The sequence below is a fragment of the Macadamia integrifolia genome, chromosome 3, assembly GCF_013358625.1.
Source record: "Macadamia integrifolia cultivar HAES 741 chromosome 3, SCU_Mint_v3, whole genome shotgun sequence".
Lineage (NCBI taxonomy): Eukaryota > Viridiplantae > Streptophyta > Magnoliopsida > Proteales > Proteaceae > Macadamia > Macadamia integrifolia.
This window is the reverse complement of record NC_056559.1, coordinates 18,643,923-18,657,404: the sequence shown is the minus strand read 5'-3', so window position 1 is coordinate 18,657,404 and position 13,482 is coordinate 18,643,923. Positions and strand designations below refer to the sequence as shown.

General features: G+C 41.2%; 1 long non-coding RNA gene across 2 annotated transcripts; it reads right to left on the bottom strand.

The window, feature by feature from the left end:
* Positions 1-5,890: 5,890 nt before the first annotated feature.
* On the bottom strand, positions 5,891-12,157 carry LOC122074931. 2 transcript variants are annotated; one of them, XR_006139097.1, is made up of 3 exons: positions 11,886-12,157; positions 11,420-11,695; positions 5,891-6,059 (listed from the first exon to the last, which is right to left on the bottom strand). It is a non-coding gene; the product is annotated as an uncharacterized LOC122074931 (long non-coding RNA). The 2 variants fall into 2 exon arrangements; XR_006139098.1 differs by having other exon boundaries at positions 11,420-11,683; positions 11,886-12,155.
* Between the last annotated feature and the right edge of the window lie 1,325 nt (positions 12,158-13,482).

The window sequence follows — 13,482 nt, the reverse complement described above, 5'->3', positions numbered from 1 at the left end:
CATCTTCAGCAATACTGGCTTCTGCAGAATCATCTCTTTTCTGTTGATTTTGAGCACCACCACTTGCCTTCTGCTTATTTAAAAGCTTATAGCATTCAGATTTAATATGCCCCTTTTTCTTACAGTAATTGCAGGTTAAATTCTTGTGCTTAGATTTTGATCTAGCCTTCTTTTTGTCACCATATGAACCCCTTTCATTCGTTCTCCCTCTAGCTACCAAACCAACATCATCAGATTTATTGGTAGTTGTCAACTCATCATCAATCTTCTGCTTGCTTTGCAGATTCGTTTTGACATCCTCAATAAAGATTGTCTCTCTACCATAAATCATGGTATCCCTAAAGTGCTTATAAGATGGAGGCAGAGAACATAACAATAATAGGGCCAAATCTTCATCGTCTATTTTAACATCTATCCTTTTCAAATCAGTAACAATAGAATTGAACTCAGATATATGGGATTTAATAGAAGTACCTTCGCCCATATGAAGGGTATACAGTTGTTGCTTCAATCTCAACCTATTGGTGAGGGATTTGGTGAGGTAGAGGTTCTCTAACTTCACCCATAACTCTGCAGCTGTTTTCTCTGAGAGAACTTCCTGTAGAACATCATTCGAAAGACACAACTGAATAGCTGAAAGGGCTTTATCATCCAAATCGCTCCAATCATCATCGGACATAGTTGCAGGTTTCTTCGCCTTCCCAAATAGGGTTTTCTTCAAACCCTGCTGCGTGAGAACAACCATCATTCGAACCTGCCATAAACTGAAACTGATGTTGCCGTCAAACCTATCAATATCGTATTTCGTTGAAGCCATGGATCGAAGTAACCAATAGCTCTGATACCAGTTTGTTAGATCAAACACCAAGAAACACGAATAAAGAGAGACAATAGATCCGTACGACACAGAGATTTAACGAGGTTCACACACCAGGGTGGTGTGCTACGTCCTCGGGCGAAGAAGAAGATGATTCACTATGTAGAAGAAGGATTACAATCTAGCAGCGGCGAGGAAGAACTCGCCCTGAAACCCTAGCTTCGTGAAAACCCTAGAATACAATGACTCTCAACAAGCAACGGTACATTATATATATATACTCCAAATAGCGGTTCGACCCATCGGGTCACGGTCGATCCGGTCTCAGAAAAATTCCCATTCGGGTCGCCACCAAAATATGTCGGATCGGGTCAATCTTCAAAACGGGTCAAGAATTCGAGACAAACTTAACAGGATTCATCACTGCATAGCCTCCCCATGCTTCTCTGTGTTGGCAAATGGAAGTCCTACAGGTTACTTCTCCTCCTCAGTGGGAATCAAACAAGGATGCCCACTCTCCTTACATTTTCTGGTTAGCCATGGAAGTCCTCTCTAGAAGTTTGCAAGAGGCCACGGATCAGAGCCTCATCTCAGCCATTCCCAAATGCAAAGCAATAAAGCTTACCCACTTAGCTTTTGCTGATGACGTGATGATATTCTCCAAAGCTGAGCCCTCCTCTCTTCAGAGTATCATGAATTGCTTAATTCATTTTGCAACCATGTCGGGCCTTTGCATCAACCCGGCCAAATCTCTCATATTCTTAGCCGGGATCTCAGACTCAGACAAGGCTTCCCTGCTTCACCAAATTGGTTTCACTTTGGGCCACCTTCCGGTGAAGTACTTGGGGCTCCCGCTCATTCCGGCCACATTATCCACCCATCATTGCACCCCTATGCTTGATCTCATAAGGAAGATGCTCCAACTCTGGAAAGGGAAACTTCCATCCTTTGCTGGCCGCCTTGAGCTCACAAGATCTGTGCTCCAAGCCTCCTACATCTACTAGTCCTGTATATATGGCCTTCCAGAATCCATCATTGCCAAACTTAAGTCCATGTTTGCAGCTTTTTTATGGAAAGGAAGTGAGTGCTCCAAATTCCTTCGGCCCATCAATTGGGTTAGAGTTTGTCTCCCAAAATCTGAAGGAGGTCTGGGATTAAGAAGAATCAAGGATGTCAATTTTACAAGTATTATCAAGCTTGCTTGGAGAGTTATCTCTAAACAGAAAAGTATATCGGTTGATTGGGTGTACTCAAACCTCCTCAGAAAGGACTCTTTTTGGATAGTGAAAATCCCTGGGGATACTTCTTGGGTTTGGAGGAAGATCTTGGATACCTGCCTCTCTATCTCCTCAGCTATCTCCATCAAAATTGGAGATGAAGCTTCCACTCTCCTCTGGCTTGATCCCTGGCACCCCAATGGAATCTTATATCACTCCATTTCTGCTAGAAACATCTACAGTTCCAGTTTAACCAAGTATGGTCATGTGGCAGATATTACCTCTTCAGGGAGATGGTCTCCCCCAAGTCATTTTAGAGCCCAGCTTGTGGACATTTGGAACTCCCTTCCTCCCATCCAAGCATCTTAGAGACAAAGAAAGGACTCTACCATTTGGCTGTCAGCTACTTCAAAGATCTTCTCTGCCAGATCTGCTTGGGAATTCGTCGAGACCCACAGACCTGTCACCCCCTGGCACAAACTCATATGGTTCCTGCACCACATCCCCCGCTAGAGCTTCACGGTCTGAAGAATTTTCAATAATGCCTTGCCCACGAAATCATTCCTCATCCACAGAGGTATCCCTGTAGACCCTATGTGTATCCTTTGTGGAAATGAGCCGGATGATATTGATCACCTCTTCTTCATTTGTCTTATCTCTAACTCTATCTGGAAATGTGTTCTCTCCAACTGCTGGCCAGCTAACAGAAGAATTCTTCCTCTCCAAAGGGAATGGATTTGGATGAATATGATTTTCATGGTAAATCAATCTGTGACGTTATGGGAAAGCTCGCCTACTACGCCACCATCAACCAGATTTGGATGAAAAAAAAATCATAGGAAATGGACCTCCAATTCTCGCTCTTTGGATAAGATTTGGGGCTCCACCTCCTTTGATGTCTAGGCAAAAGTCTCTAGGATCTCTACCATATGTATCCCCTCCCCTAGAAATTGTCATATTGTAAACTCTTGGGAGCTGCCCACATCCATCATCAGGAGTAGCCGTCATCTTTGAGCTTTGTCTACTCTTCTACTCCTCCCCCCCCCCTTTTTGCTTGGGGTTGTATTTTTCTCTCTTGGTAATGAATTATTTTATTCACCTAAAAAAATATATAAAGCGAATTGAATAAACAACATTAAAGAAAAAGACACCCTAAAGTTTGAAATTCTGGGGCATTACATTTGCAATGGTACACGGCTCGTGGATTGGAGCCACCTAAAAACCCTACCTGGAATTGAATTGTGAGAGTTGTATTCCTATCATCTTACATTATTGCTTGCTCTGCAAATCTAAAGTATGTTTTGCTTGTTTTAATAGCTGATTCCATTTCCGATACGTAAGTTATATCTAGACTTAGGCTAGTGTACAGTGTACACAGCTGCCCAGCCTACACTAGCAAACTTAGGTCAACACCACAAGTACCATTTTGGGGTTATTTTTTATGAATTTAGTTAATGGATTAATGTTAGGATATTTGTTTAAGTGCCGCAGGGGCACATTAGTCCTTTCCCCCCTCCACCAACCCTATTTTGTGTGGATCGGCTGGATGGGTGGCATACTTGTAATTTTTTATTTTTCTTTGCTTAATATAAGTAAAGGGCTTAGATCACACAAGCATTCTCCCCATTCATGCTATTAACATGGTATCAAAGCACAATTCTCTGATCTAGGATTTTCAGCCTTCCCTTCTTCTCTTCTTCCCCAAATCGCAAGCCCCATCCTTTCATCCTCCATCTTCTTCACAAGCCTCCATCTTTTCCTACCTTTGTCTCCCTAATTCCCCATGGGACAGCACCAATTGAGAACCTTTATCCCCCTAATTCCACACCTACTTCTGGATACAATCTGATGGTGGCTCTCTTTCGAGAGAAGAGATTGAGACTTTACAGGTCTTGGCCAAGTTTGGGAATGCCAGTCTACCACCTCATAATTTACTCAGTCAGGTGGTACCTTGGCCTCCGCCTTACATGCCTTTACTTTTGCATCCACCACTTCCTGGATTATAGACTCTGGCATTAAATATCATATGACTCGTATGTCTAGTTATTTTAGCTCTACTGTTTGTTCGGGAGGAGATAAAGTTAGGATTATTGATGGCATTGTATCAAAGTATATGGACTATGGCCCTATAATTTCAGGTTATTCACCTAAGCAAACAACCCCAATAATTGTACAAGCTCCATACCAACTCAGAGTTAAAAGTTTCAGATTTAGGATCCAAGAGGAAACAGAGCAAATCTGGAAATCTGGGCTGAACTGATAAGAAATTGAGAATACACAAAATAGGGGTCCAAAGGACTAGAAAAAACTGGTCGAGTGCTGCTTGGTTTGAGGTCAACAACTCCTCCAAATATGGCCCACAGCAGGCCTGTATAGGTGCAGTAACACAGCAGCAGAAATCAACCAAGAAATTAGGGCTTTCTGGACTATAGGGGGAAAAGCTGTGGCTGGCAGATGGCAGCCCAGATGTGGCTCAAAAGCTGGTCGAAGGAGCCCCCTTAGGTGCTCTATAAACCCTCAAAAAGGCCTTGAATTTGGGCTGCAGGATAGGGAGTTATAGCCCAAATCGATCTGGCGTCAAAACCTGGACAGAAAGCTGTGTCGATTTCTTCTCTTGGCTGATCTTCAAGCTACTTTGTTTGGTAGCCTTCAGGTTTCCAAACAATTGATATTAGGCTCTCAATCACTCAGGAAACTAAGGTAAATAGAAAAGAAAAAAAAAAAAGGAAGAGGGGAAGGAATTGATTGAAGAAGAAAAAGGGGGATGGCTATCTCAGCCCGGGTCTCTCACCCTCAACTCTCTCAGTTGATGAACAAACCTTTCTCAGGCCTAAGGAGTAAGAGTAGCTCACAAAACAACTTCATTAATAAAACTCTAGCTACTACAATTACGAAACTTCAAACTAAATAAAAACTACTAAACTTGCTAACTAAGGAACTAACAGACTAACTTCTTGTTTAACAAATAAAAGGAACCAAATAGCAAAACTAGCACCTCCTAACGATAAAACTAACTTGCTCCCTACAAAAAATACCAAAAAGGAAAATCCTAGTCAAGTATGCTGAAATTGATGGAATGCTGGGATTTCTTCTAGAGCCTTCTTCTTTCCAATTTGATAGGACAGCTGGTAGGCCTTCTAGAAGATCTTCGGTTAAGACAAAATCTAGAGAAGGAATATGCAGCTCGATGGAGAGGAGAACTACCTGCTCTGCTGGATCGATAGCCAAGAAAAGAACCAGATCTGAATGGAACCAGCCTGGCTGGTCTGAATGTGTTTCTTACCTACATCACCCAATATATGTGAGCTCTCTCCTAACCCCTTCTTGAGCTAACAACTGCCTAGTGTAGTTGGTGAAGCTATGGTAAGCTAAGCCAACGCTCACTAGGAGGTCTCAAGTTCGAGCCTCCTGACCATTACCCCCCTCTCTTGTACAGAGTAGGTACCAAAAAAAAACCATTTTGAGCTACAGCATAAGTGCAGTTGCTTTCATTCACAAATTTGTAAGCCATTTAAACGTACTTGCACACATGCTGGCTTAACTCTACCTGATGGGTAAGGAGACTTTTTTTTCCATTTCTTTGCATGTCCAATCTGAAGAATCTCTTCTGAAAAGGATTAATAAGGACACAAACAACTGACCCATAATCTATCTGTTTCTATTTGTATTTGAGTAGTTGGCCATGGTCATACATACATTTCGATAGCATAAACAAGCAAAGGAAAATTCAATATACATGCTATAGGTTCTTCCTATTAGTTATGGCTACAATGTGCTCTGGATCCAGGTTTAAATCCAACAAGAACATTAAATCATTAGTAATCCACAATAAGAATTGGTTGTAAACTTACTTGTATTAGTCACATCACACCGAATAAAAATTGATGAAGGAAATTTTAATTTGGAGTGGAATTTGGCATTCTCCTGCTCAACAAGGGAAACAACTTCCTTTCCCTTTTCTTCAAATAAATCAACAACAGTCACAAAAATGCCTTTCTTCCCAAGAGCCAGGCAAAGTGCTTTACCTACATATCAACCACCACAGTTACAGTAAATTTCTGTAAATGTATTCAACTACCAAAAATGAAAACAGGTGAATAATACGGATAGCCATTATTGAACAATAATCATGGCAATTGGAGCCACAAACGAAAGTAATGAGAAAAGGCAAGCACAAATCTCAAAATCATAGTTTAGAGAGATTTTAGAATATGTGAACCATGACTAATATAAACAAAACCACAGAAGCTATAGAAATTAACTCAGGCATAGCCAAGATTAAAGTATCGGTATCAGTCGTCGTACCGGTGGGCTAAATTTAAGATACGTATCGGAGGGTATCGTATCATATCGGAGATACACTAAGATATGCTAAAGATCAAGGATTAAAGTATCGGTATCAGTCGCTGTATCGGTCGGCTAAATTTAAGATACGTATCGGAGGGTATACTTTAAACCACGCATAGGCAGTGCTAGAATATAATAAAAAATTCTATAAGATTAGCTTCACAAAAACTATACTACTGGAGGGATACTTTGCTTTCCAAAGAAGTTGTGGGCTATTTAACTCAGGCATAGGCAGTCCTAGAATTGAAAAGAATGCTGGAAGGTCCATTTCTCATAAACTATGCTACCAGGAACACACTTCATCGATGTATGATGAAGAAATATTCTCACAGACAAAACAAGTGCAAAAGTAGTAAAAGCAAAGGAATGCTACAATGTCAGACTCTTCCAAGCTATACAACAGGTGAGGTTTTTTCAAGGATGAACAATGTGCAGTATACTATTATTCTAATTTTTTGTAGAATAAAAGGAAGAAGGCGTTGGAGTTGACCATCCCCTGGCTCCCTCGAGCCCTTGGTGCTACACCTCTCCCTTTCCAACTGATTCCTTGGACCATCTGGAACATCTGAGGATTAAGTTCCTCGGCCAAATAGTCCACCATAAAAGCCCTCATCCGCTCTTCCAAATCTGACCTCTGCTGCCTGCTTGAAACCAAAGTCTTTGAAGCCAATTCACCCCGTATCCTCAGCCTAATTGCTCTTTCCTGGTCCTCCATCTCCTATTTCTCCTTGCATCCCAACGGGTATATTTGGATCCTTTGGAACCCATCCAAGCTTTGTGTCTCCTCCCTTTCCTCTACCTCCCAAGCCATCCATCTCTCTATCTCCGATCTGTCTGGCTCCAACTTTTGCTTCCTCTCCGTGATTTATGGCCTCAATCGTGCCTTAGATAGAGAGGATCTTTGGTCTGACATCCGGTCCTTTGCTCCAAATACTGACTCCCTCCCATAGGGCATTGCGGGTGACTTTGATGTCATCAGATCCAATGTTGAAAAGTTGGGAGGAACCCCCATTGACACTTCAGCGTGGGCTCCTTCAATGATTGTATCGAAGGCATCGGTATACATGACATCAGATGGTCTGGAGCCAACTTCACTTGGAAAAACTTCAAAACAGACTCTGGCAGAGTTGCTAATAAACTCAATAGAGTTCTCGTTAATGAATCTTGGATGAACACTTTTCCCTCTTCGTATGCTACCTCTGATCTCCCCAACATCTCTGACCATTCCCCTATCTCCCTCCATGTGTAACCCTACATATCCTTTTGCCCCAAACCTTTCAAATTCTTTGATATGTGGACCTCCACCATAACTTCCTCCCCACGGTTTGTGAAGCTTGGAGCCTGCCTGTTCAGGCCTTTTCCTCTCCTCTTATGGCCTTTTCCAGAAAGCTCAGAAATGTCAAAACTGCTCTCAAATCCTGGAATCATTCCACCTTCAGTGACATCTCTAATCGAGTTCCCTTGAGCAAGAAAAACCTCAATTCCGTCCAAACTTCTCTTTAATTGGACCCTCTCAACCCTTCTCTTGCTGAAGAGTAAAATGCAAGCCGCTCTTGAGCTCCTCCCTTCTTGCCAAAAAGAGAGTTTTCTTCTAGAAATCCATAATCAAATGGCTCAAGATTGGAGGCTCCAATTCCTCTTTTCATCAGTCCCCCAAAGCCAGATCCAATTCCAACTCCATCCCTCTGCATCTTTACCCCCATGTTTTCCATCTCCTCCATCATTTCCTCCCTCAACTCTCTTGGATTCTTCTCTGACCTTCGCATCAACTTGGCCAAGTCCCGCCTCTTCCTTGCTAGAGTCTCTGACTCGGTTAAAGAGAACCTCCTTCAGATCTCTGGCTTCTCACTTGGTTCCTTGCCAATCAAATACCTTGGGCTCCCCTCATCTCTACCAGAATCTCTACCCATCACTACTACCCTATGCTTGATCTTATGAGAAAAAGGCTCCAGCTCTGGAAAGGAAGGCCTTTTTCTTATGCATATCGCCTGATTCTCGCTATATTTGTGATCCAATCAATGTACCTTTACTGGTTGGGTGCCTTCTCTCTCCCTACTTCTATCTCCAAAGCCATTGAATCCATCATCTGTGCCTTCCCAAGCCTTCCTTTGGGAAGGCATTAATCAATTCCTCCACCTCCTCATATGGTCCTCTGTCTGTCTCCCCAAATCTGGGGGGGCCTTGGTCTGAGAAGAGTCAAAGATAACATCGAAGTTGGCACCCTCAAGCTCATATGGAGAATAGCCTCAAAGCACAACAGTATCTGGGTCAACTGAATTTACTCCTCTCTCCTTAAAAAGTCCACCTCCATATGATGCTTACGGGGGTTTAGAGGAACATCCTCAACCTCAAACCACTTGGCCTCCATGCCATCTCCTCCTCCATCAATAATAAGAACTCCACCTCCCTCAATGCCGTCTCCCCTCCATCTGATGCTTCCTGGGTCTAAAGAAACATCCTCAACCTGAAACCGCTTGCCCTAAATGTCATCTCTTCCTCCGTCAGTAATGGGAACTCCAGCCCCTTCTGGTTAGATAATTGATTGGCATCCTGCTGGTATCCTCCTCTCCATTGTCATCCCTCGTACTATGTACTCCTAGGGTATTCCCAGAAATGCCATGGTCGCCTCCATCGTCACAAATGATGCTTGGTCCCCTCTCCCCTTCCCATCTCTTGCTAATATTTGGGCTGACCTCCCCCCTCCCCCCTCCCCCTCACCCACGATGACCGCAAGGATAGGATTTCCTGGATCCCTTCTTCCAATGGCTGCTCCTCCTCCGCCTCTGCCTAGAACCTTATCCGGACCAATGCCCTAAAGTCCCTTAGCACAATGTTATTTGGTTCAAAGGTCACATTCCCCGTCAAAGCTTCACCACTTGGCACGCTTTCTCTAACTATCAACTCAATCCTTCCTCATCCACTGTCATATCCAAGCCTCCCCTTCTTGTTGTCTCTGTTGGAGAAGTAACGAAGATACTAACCATCTTTTCTTCAGCTGTCCCTTCTCCTCCACCATCTAGAAAACAGTCCTCAGCCACTGCTGGCCTTCCTGAAGACCATTCTCCCTTTCAATAGGGAATGGATCTGGGTTGACATGACCTTTGGGTCCTCCATTTAAGCTTGTTTTTTGTGCACTATTAATCACCTTTAGATGGAGAGGAATCGTCGAAGATGGACGTCCAAATCACAGTCCTATAATCAGATTTGGAATGCCATCTATTTTGATGTTCGCTCTAAACTTGCCTCTCTCAAGCAGAAACCAGTTAGGAACACCCCAAAGAATGGGCTCATTGTTGTTTTCTGGGGTCTCTCATCCTCTTTCATAGCTTCCCCCAACCCCCATGATGATTTGTACCCCCCTTAGGATTCGGTCCTCGGCTCCTCTTAGTCTCATCTTGCTAACTTTTGCTTTTGTCCCCTCCCCTTTCTTTTGCTTTTGTGTTCTTTGCTCTTTCAGGCTGTCTCCCCCCCCCCTTCCCCTTTTTTTCTTCCCCTTTGTATATTATTTCCTCTGTTTTAATGCATTATTTATTCATCCAAAAAAAAATAAAACAATTTCTGATCAACAACAAATGAAGAATGCCAGAATATTGGATTAAAAGGCAAGTAGTGTCTGCCCCACTAGTAGAAAATCAAAAATTAATGTTGTAACTCGAAGTTTTGCATTAATTCCTATCAAGCTTAAGTAATCATACTTTTATGCACTAATCAAAGAATTAGTCAATGTTAACCAGACAGCTCCGCCAAATATTGAGAAGTGTTTTCAGCAATAAAATTTATTCCTCTTTGATTAGTTTCACTAGTGTGACAGACTACAGACCCCAATCCTATATAGGCGGAGAGAGAGTTAACCTCTAGGTTGATACCCAATCAAACCAATGGACTGATGCCAAACCATTTCAGAAAATGGCAACAGAATGAGACAGCATGTTGCCTGTTGCATGTTGTGAATCCCAAACAGTTGGAATGAGACAGGGTTGATTGTGATGCTAAGTGGCTTCACTAAGTGATTTCTATAAGATTTCTAGACCAAACTGATGTCGAATGTAGACAAACTTCTTGGGCACTAACTTCCAAATATATCAAATGCCTGGGATATGTAGGTAGTCGCACATTAACTCCATACTGCCCCTGTATCATATCTTGTGTGTGTGCATGAACAAGAGTAAGGGTTTCTAAGATAATTTTTCCCCTGTTCAAGGTGGTTTATTCATGCTTAAAATAATTCTGTACAAAAAGAAGACCAGAATTAATCCATCCCAATCTGTCAACCCAATTCATCAAATTTTGAGCATCGATAATAGTCGGTATCAAAGATACCTGCAACAGTTTAGTATACATCAGAGCTATATAACCCAGTTTTCAACTTGGTTATTGGTGCTCAAGTAGTTGCTATCCTCCTCTGTAATTAAGATACCCAGTCTCAATCACTAGTTAAATTAAAACCATTAAAAAATATGTAGAAATTATGTTAGTCTATTTTTCTTCTTCAGTTAGTCTATTATTATTAATTCAATTCAGGAGTCGATCTCCATTTTTTAGGTACTTTCTCTCACAAGGTAAATCAAATGAAATTATAACGCTAATTTATGCAGTGGTGAGCATAGGCATATTCAACAGTTGATGAACAAAAGAATAGCTAAACTGTATATACTTCATTGAAAGACCCAAATGGTCATAAAAGTCAGAAATATCATATAAGAGGTACCAATAGTGCTGTTAAGTATATCCTGTTTTACGTCATAAAAAAATAGAATCCCTCTCTATTATCCGAACTTCTAAGCAATTTTCTCCTTCTTAGCACTAAAACTTCATTTTGACATTTTCCTTTCGGGTGCAGTTAATATTAAAACTTTGGATGTAGCTAGATCCATTTTTCAGAAGGGTCGATCGAAGGTTTTTTAGTAAAACCAATTTCGCATGCAAATAACGGTTCAAACAGAGCTCACAGACGATATGAAGATTATCGAGAAAGGGATAGCAGAGACGAATCAATAGTATTAACTTTTTTTCGAAATAACATTCGGAGAATGTTTACCGATTCCAGAACCTCCGCCTGTGACCAAAGCTGATAATCCTGGTTTTAGCTCCATTTCGCACGACCTTAAGGATTGGCGATTTGTTCTACAAGAAAACAAAAATGGATGACGAAGGAGAAGGAGAGGAGGAAGGTGGAGAGAGTATCAGATGACACCGTTCGTCACTCCGGTCAGAATTTCGGTTTAAGGCTACTTACGACCAAAAAGGTAGTAGAATATGATTTCTGAATCCCGAGCCCTTTACGCGATCAAAACTCCGTTATCTGCTGGTTTGACTGAGATCATATATTTCGTACCCAAAAAAAAAAAAAAATACTGAGATCATACATTACGTCAGCATCCTTGACCACAATCCGATATCTCCCCGGTATTTTGAGAAATATCATTCCTTAGGTTTAAAAGATTCTATCGATCGTGCCATTAGTAATTGACGATGTTAAATGACATTTAAAAAGACAATATTACCGTTGAACTTGAACTTCGAACATTGATATCATACATCCTCTTAGGCTCTTCTGACGCAGAGAATAAGAGGAGCAGCAAGGATGGACTCTAATACGAGCAAGAACCCCTCCTCCGCTGGGAACGTAAGCTTCTCTAGTAAAGGAGAGAGAGAGAGAGAGAGAGAGAGAGTGCACAACAAAGCAATCATAAAAGAAGAGGAGGAGAGTAATGTTTGGTTTAATAGGTTCATTCATCTTCCCTAGCAAAGCATTCTGGACGAAGCTTTCGACATTTTGGGCATGTGCTTGAGTATTCATTTTCAAAAAGTCCATTAAAGGAAGATGACAGAGGCTTAGGTGGGAGCATATTGGGGAAGAATTCAAGGGTAGAAGTAGAGAACCCATCTATTCCTTCCTTCTTTTTCACTTCTCTTTAATTATTTCTTCATCTCCTAAATAGGGGAAAAAAAGAAAGAGAATTTGAGTTCCCAAACCAGGAAAAACAGAAGGGAGAATTGGAATCTTCTCCTCATGACCAAGTTCACCATCTCTACAAAAGGCATTACCAATAAAATGAGCATAGAAATCAGGATTCACGATCCATTTGATAAATCAAACAACTAGATCGGAGTAACGAAAGGACTAGTCCAATAGAATACTAAACCCTATTGACTAGAAGCAAATAATAACAATGAAGAAATTTGAAAATTATCAAACTCAACCAAACCAAACCAAGTCACCAAACAAGTACAGGGTCAGAATCGGATGTTGGATTTATCCATTTGATTTATTTGTAAAATGTAAATAAATTAAATTGTTTAAGCCCCTATTTTTGTGGACTGTATTTTGATCAGGTCACTAGAGACGTTGTACAAAGTTTTGTGTCGACACATTGATTCATTTTTTGACCCTGATTTTTTACCCACCGCGTCAGATGGTGACCCGTCGAAATCAGATCGTCGCAGGGTCAACTTTCTGGCATTGGCCCTTGTGGAGGCGTGAATTGATATCTCTATCTCTTTCATATCTTAAATGAAACTAAGGCACCATTTGACAATGTTACGTTTCTGTCGTTTCTGCGTTTTTTTGTTCCTGGAAATGCATAAACGAAGAAACGACCTAAAAAGTGTTTGATAAAGTTGCTCTGTTTCACCAGTTTCTAGAAACATAAATCAAAATTTATGTTTATTTACAATTCTAGAAAAGACTTTGATGAAACTAGTCGAACTTGTTTCGTCATTTCTAGAAACGAATTTGAGAGAAAAAAAATGTTGTTGTGCCCGATAAATCTCTCAACTATTTAAACCTAAAAAGAGGCAACCGAACCCTCTCTCCCTTTTGGGGCATCTAATGATACTATGGATTTTTTAGTGGCATTATGTCTGCAAAAAACTTTTCGAGAAACAAGTTTATCAAACACCAAAAAATCCGTTTTTGTTTTCAAAAACGTGAAAATCTGTTTCTGCTAGTTTCTAGACACAGAAATAACAGAAATGTTATCAAATGGTGCCTAAATCTCCATCTGTTGATTTTCCTTCACTATGTTGATCTTTTCACTTTTATTCATTTTATTGTGTTCATGCTTCTAATCGATCCGGTGGTCTCTTACTCATGTGGAA